Here is a 7,283-nt window from a genome sequence, read left to right as displayed (position 1 = left end):
GTGAGACAAACAACTCCATGAGATTCTCCTCAAGAAAATAGCACAGGGCTTCACAGGATCACAATCACGTGTGAAATTTGTGGATACAAAGCATGGATCGGTAAATAAATGTGATATTTGTCTTTTGGTTCTTTCTTGGAAATTTGCGCTTGTTCCCAGTCATGACGTAACCGTCTCAAGTGGATGAAATAAACAACATTAAGAAAATCGAGATTGACCTGCTCGCAATAAAATGACAAAATTAAATCAAAAGCAGAAGGGAAATGAAAAGAAAAACTTCGATGCGAAAGTTGACGGCAACTTTTAGTCGTTGAATACTAGAAAATTGAGACGAAATGGAAAAACATTCATGGACAAGGACCGCAGTGGCTTTTCCGTAGGACTGGGGGCCAGCACGGCTGGGGAGACTGGCAGCCTGGCACTGGCTCCGTTTGCCCTTTCCGTATAAAACAACAATATCTAAAAGTAAAGATTCTTTGCAATTCTATATAAACTCGTATTCATCATAATATAGTCCAACACAAACTACACACCATCTAGCAAAAGAAAAATCATGACAGACCCTTGTGTGCAATTTGCTCTCGCAAAGCTTGATGATTTTCTAACGGGAGAATTGCTGTTGCCAAAGAAAGTTGATACTGGGATCAGGACTTTGAGAAGTGAACTGGGCACTATAACAGCATTTCTGAGTGAAGCTCATCAAAGAGCGGTCCAAGATCAACAAATTCTGAATTGGGTTCGAAAGGTTCAAGATGCAGCTTATGACATCATCGACATTCTTGACCTTTTTGACCATCACAAGGCTGAAAATGGCAGGGCATTATCGGTGACCAGACGGCGGGCATACCGGTCAATTGCCGATCAGATAAATGATATCAAATCAATTCTCGAGGAAATCAACAAGGGTAGAGAAAGATACCTACCAGCAAATTCGTCCCAAGCTGCCTTACCACCAAGTCCAACTACAAACCGTGTTTACTCACATCTTCATCCAAGGATTGCTCCTTTGTTCCTTGCAGATGCTGACGTTGTAGGCTTTGGGGAAGATAAGGACATGCTGATGGCGTGGGCACTGGATATGGTGGATGAGCACAAGGTCATGTTTGTTGTAGGCATGGGTGGATCTGGCAAGACTACCCTTGCCAAGCAAGTATTCGAGGCAGTAAAACAAGACTTCGGTTGCTCCGCATGGATCAGTGTTTCAAAGTCCAGGAACGATTTGGAGATCTTGCGGAACATGTTAGATCAACTATGTAGAAGCAGCCGCAGGGCAGAAACAGCCCCAACTCTCCTGCAGCAAAGCTCGGTCCACTACATCGATCTCATCAGGGAGTATTTGCTGGATAAGAGGTATGTAATCGTCCTCGATGATCTGTGGGTTGATGATGTTTGGAAATCTATTAAGTTAGCATTGCCAACAAGTAATAGGAGTAGAATAATCATCACTACGCGAAGAGGGGATATAGCCTATTCACTGAAAGATGGATCCGTTGATGTCCATCCCATTCAGCATCTATCTCTAGAAAAGGCTAAGGAACTCATTCACAGAATCGCCTTTCCAGGATCTCGTATATGCCCTCCAGCTTTAGCTACACTGTCCAATGAAATTCTAGGAAAATGTGAAGGGCTACCATTGGCAATCACTGAAATTGGTCACCTTTTGTCAACTAAGGGGGAAAGGGAAGCTGAATGGAAAAAATTGCGTGATAGTCTTGCATCAGAACTGAGAAGCAATGGCCATCTTGTGAATATTGCAAGAGTTTTGATTTTAAGTTATAACGACTTACCTTACCATCTTAAAAACTGTTTTCTGCTGATGAACACTTTTCCCCCTAATCACCCCATCCAGCGCACAAAGCTAATACGGTTATGGATAGCAGAAGACTTCATCACAGAAGGGAACAATGGAAAAGAACTCGAAGATTTGGGGGAAGAATACCTGAACGAGCTCATTCAAAGAAACTTGGTTCAGGTGTGGCAAATGGACATCGATGGGAGACCAAGAACTTGTCATGTTCAAAATATTATGCATGAGATTGTTCTCTCACAGCTTCAAGATGAAAATTTTTGTGAAGTTTATCCAGAACAACGTACATTTGCCGTCAGTAACGAAAGGATCAGGCGAATATCGATCCATAAAGGTGATCTAGTCTTGTCAGGCCCAAAACTTCGTGCTCGTGCTTTGCTAATATTTGACTCATTGGATCCATACCAGCACTCCATTCCAATTAGCTTTTCAATCATAAAGAAGCTGAGGATATTGCATCTGGAAGGTGCAAAACTGGACTTGTTTCCCCCAGAAATTGAAGAACTATTGTTGTTGAGGTACTTGAGTTTAAGGAATACGGGAGTCAATAGCATTCCGAAATCAATAGGAAAGCTTAGCCACCTTGAAACCTTGGACCTCAAACAAACATTAGTCAGAACACTGCCAAAAGAAATATGTCATCTTTCTAAGCTTCGTTACTTACTTGTTTACAGATATGACATTGAAGATTATGTGGCATTTAACACAATTAAAGGATTTGAGGTCGCAGGAGAGATCACGTGGTCGGCCAATCTTCGCAAGCTACTGTTTGTGCAAGTCAATAAAAATGACAAAATCATTGTTGCAATGCGAGGCCTCAGAGAACTGAGAAGGCTGGGAATCATGGGTTTGCGCAAAGAAGATGGAAAGATCTTGTCTGAGACTATTCAAATGCTGCGAAATTTGCATTCTTTGAATGTGGCAGTAGAAAATGAGGCGGGAGTTCTAGACATGCAAGAAATTTCACATCCTCCTCCACTCCAGCGTTTATATTTGAATGGAAGGCTGGAGAGGATGCCTATCTGGATTTCCAAACTTCACGATCTGGTAAGGCTTCGTCTAAAGTGGTCTCAGCTGGATCAACAGTGCAACAATCCCATTAATATCCTTCAAGATCTTCCTAATTTACTAGAACTCCAGCTGCTTGACGCCTACAATGGGGAGCAATTGGATTTCAATGCTGGCAAATTTCAGAAGCTCAAGATACTGGAGTTAGAGCTACTTCCGCAGCTGAAAATGGTCATAATGGAACGCAATTCATTGCCTTGTCTACAAAAGCTGATCATAAGGCGATGCGGTCAGTTAAGGCAGATTCCAGTAGGTATAGATGACCTCAGCCAACTCAAGGAGATTCATTTGTATGATATGCCGGAAAATTTTGTCTCCATGCTCGAGAAAAATGGTGGCAGTCTTTATCATCTTGTACATCATGTGCCCTTAATACGTTCATATGATGCTCAGAATGGTGGACGGTGGGATGTGAAAGATCTTTGAGATTGGTCAAGATCACAGATCAATTGATGATGATTAGTGTTAGGAAATTTTTCTTGTAGACAATGCTCATTTTGCATTGCAGGTAGTTTGTACTAGTTGCTCTCTACTTGGAATAGTGGTTAAGGAATTTTTTATTTGTTATGAGTTTTGGAATTAGCACAAGTGATATTTTATTATTATTTGTATGTTGGTTAAGTAATATGACCTATAAATAAATTGGTTGGCTAAACAAGTCTTTGATTTATTTCCTTTCAAATTAAGTAAACTTACCTATTATATATGCACTCGAATATGTTAGTGTAAAAATATCATTACAGTAACAATGTTCAAAAAATTAATGCTCGTTGGCTGAGATGATAAAATAATCGTGTAAAAATATCATTACAGTAACAATGTTATTAGTATAAAAATGTCATTACAGTGACAGTGTTCGAAAAATTAATCTTAGTTGTCTGAGATGATAAAATAATTGTGCTTTTGTTTTCATGTTGTAGCTATCAAAAATGAAGACACTTGAGATTAGAGGTGGCAATTTGGATCGAGATCCATTTATCCATCCATATAATCCATAATTAAATGGATTTGGATTATCCATTTATAGTATTGGTTTTAAATGGTTGACCAAAGTAAAACCATTAAATTAAATGGATTTATATGGATTATCCACAAAAATCACATATATCCATTTACTTAAAAACCAAATAAAAGAAAATGAAAAAAATGATTAAAAAAAGGAGCTATCTTAAAATGGAGGCGACCGAATCTGAGCGAACAAATATATTTGCAGCTTTGAAAAGAACCTGCTCCATGGCTTCCTTTTATTATCTTTAAGAAACGATATGAAGCAAACCCATTACTTTTTCCCAACGATATCAATTCGCTATCTAACAGATTGGACTTATTCATTTACTGGTGTCTTAAGCTGCTCAATGTTCTCATTTTTAAAACCAGTGATAATTAGTTCTTAGCTTCATCAATCAGGTCTTGCCTTCATTTGTCCTCTTTCTCATCCAAATACACCTAAATTTTACAAGTACATAAAAAAGTATCTTCATATTACAAGAAATAGTAATACAAAAAAAAAGTAACAAAAATATTTAAATGGATTATAAATGGATAATTGGTTCTTATTTAATCAATTTAGATCCATCCATTTAGATCCATTTATTAAATGGATTTAAATGGATTGGATAAATTTCATCCACCATCCATTAAGTCAAAACCAATTATGAACCATTTATCCATATTGCCACCTCTAGTTGAGATAATTGTTCTTGCTCGAGTAAGAAACCTTCATTATAGTGCTAATCCCTACAAAATTAGAAAGGTGAAAATATCAACTTAGACACAAAACCAGGTAAAGATGTTTTCACAAACGGGGGAAAAAAAACAAACTCTAAGTAGAGAAAGGGGGGAGAACATTAAAGAAGCAAGAGATATCATGGTTGTTCCTATGTCTAGGTTCAACTCTGTTGTTAGTGTTATGGTTATAACTTACATTTGATGTTGTTTTTCAACAAATTTAACTTACCTTAAAAAAAAAAAATTCACCCGAATAATGCTTTTTCTTTTTCATGAGAATAATGGTTGTTAGCTGCAAAATTAAAAAAAAAATGTAGTCTTTTTTTCACGCTGTTGTAGCTAATTAAGTAAGACAATTTAAACAATGCTTGTTCGTCCACTAAGAAATCATCATTAAAAAAGCTCATAGTTGGGAATTTAATATTGAGCTTACCCAGGTCTAAGTACGAGGCTTTTGTTGGAATCGCTTTGGATAAGACAAGCTTATATATACTTCTGCAACTTGGAATGCAGAGGGCCTTAGTTCGATCAACATAGCTATCTTTCAATCGTGGAAAATTGTTGATCATCCGTCCATGACCATTATATGAAAAGAAAAAATGTTGGAGGCTCCACCTCCGGCTACAGCCACTTACCCACCTTCTAGTCTTCACTTTTCCTACAAAACTTGCTCCATTTTACACTTCATATCGTTCAAGAATTGTTTAAAATATAATTTACGGTTAAATGCAAAAAACCCTCCACGAGCTATTATATGTGAACTATTATATCGAGTTACTCGCGAGTTTGATTGGGCAACGCTCGAGCTCAAGCGAGTTCGAACCTTATATATATATATATATATATGCTTGAGTTTGGTCACGTATTTTCTTTTCATTTTTGCTTTCTTTGTGTTCTATAATATGCTTGTTTCTAAAATCACTGAGGAATCCTATAATGTGTATATGCTTTCTAGGGAAAAGAATAGGGACTAAGGGTCTGTTTGGTTGGAAGTAAAATGTTTTCCTTGGGAAAATATTTTCCGTGGAAGTAATTTTCCATGAAAATCATTTTCCTTTCATTATTTTCAGGTGTTTGGTTAGTTTATTGAAAATATTTTCTTACTTCATTTTTCTGGTGTTTGTTTAACTTTTGAAATATTTTCACTTTTATCTCTGTCTTTACTTTCTACACATTATAACTACATACTTCTTTCCATGCAAAATAAGAAAATTTATCTCATTGTTTAACTTTAAAAAATTTTGGAGAAATGTATATATGAATAAAAAATATCTCCTTAAGCAATAAATAAATTGCTGGCCATTTAGTGTCAAATATCAATCACATGCAATGCTTATTGTGACATATATCTTGCACTCTCACTGCTGAAAGTTTTTCTAGAAAAGAATGTCCCTATTATACATAATTAATTACTAGCATAGGATGAGCAGGATGAGATTTTTTTTTTTTATTTTGAATATACTAGGGGGAGGGTTGGGTTGGGTGATACGGGGGAGGGAGTGTAAGGAAGAGATCTTGGGTTCGAGTCCTCCTGTTTATACTAAAAAAAAAAAAAAAACATACTACAAGATGTTTTCAATAAGTTTGGAACATACTACAGGCGGGATGCATGCATTTCGGAAAACAACTTCAGTAAGTTTGGAAGGGAAGTTGTTTTCCATAAGATGAGTGAAAATATTTTACATAAGAAAATGTTTTCAGTAACTTTTGTGCAACCAAACACGGGAAATTAGGAAAATATTTTCCTGGAAAACATTTTCACCCGAAACAAACGGACCCTAAATGGTTTATTGTGGTGAAAAATTTACATGCTGAAAATTTAACTGATCAGTAAGGATAGTTTTTCCTCTAATTTTTGCTCACAACTACTTACATGCCACGATCGATCCATCATCTGTTTGATACCTTCATGTAATTCTGGCCATCGTAGGATGAACTCTCGTGGAATTCCCATAAAAGTAACAGACGATCGCCAAATGAACTTAACTAAAAAAAAAATGACTTAAAAGAAAAGAAAATAAAGAGTAATTGCTTGACTTCGATTCCTACTTTATCAACTCCTATTTGGTTTGTAAATAAATAACTAACAACTATTTTGGTTTCTTTTTTCACCAAAATAAAATTGTTAGCATGTTTTTCAATCTCCACAAGATTTACATAGATGAAGGCGTAAAAATAGGTGCTCAAAAGAGGAGTTCCAAATTTTTAGATTGAGCAATTTTTTATTTTTATTTTTTCACAATAAAAAAATTATGTGTTTCTTGTTTATCAATTTCACCATGCAGCTTCGTAAAACATGCATCATAATCCTTCTTTAATGGAAACTGTCAATCAAATTGAATTCTACGTGAAAGTTATTCAATTGATGACCCAATTCAGAGAATTGATTAAATAATCACATCATCCAGATCTCAAACAATATAAACTGATATTCTTGTATATTCATCCTAAAAATATTACAAACGAAAATAATATTAAGGAAAATGGTCTTCCTACAATGAATTACTTAGAAGATATGTTCCAAGGGAAGTTTTTTCCGACCATATTGTCCGCGCTAGCAATTTATGGTGCATTTAATAAATTTGAAATTTGAATCTGTTAAGTTACTGAATTATTAAGTATTAAAATTTTAAAATTTGAGTATATTTTACATTACGTGATAAGTAAATAGTCCATCACT

The sequence above is a fragment of the Coffea eugenioides genome, chromosome 9 (genome assembly GCF_003713205.1).
Source record: "Coffea eugenioides isolate CCC68of chromosome 9, Ceug_1.0, whole genome shotgun sequence".
NCBI lineage: Eukaryota > Viridiplantae > Streptophyta > Magnoliopsida > Gentianales > Rubiaceae > Coffea > Coffea eugenioides.
Note: the sequence above shows the minus strand (reverse complement) of the source record.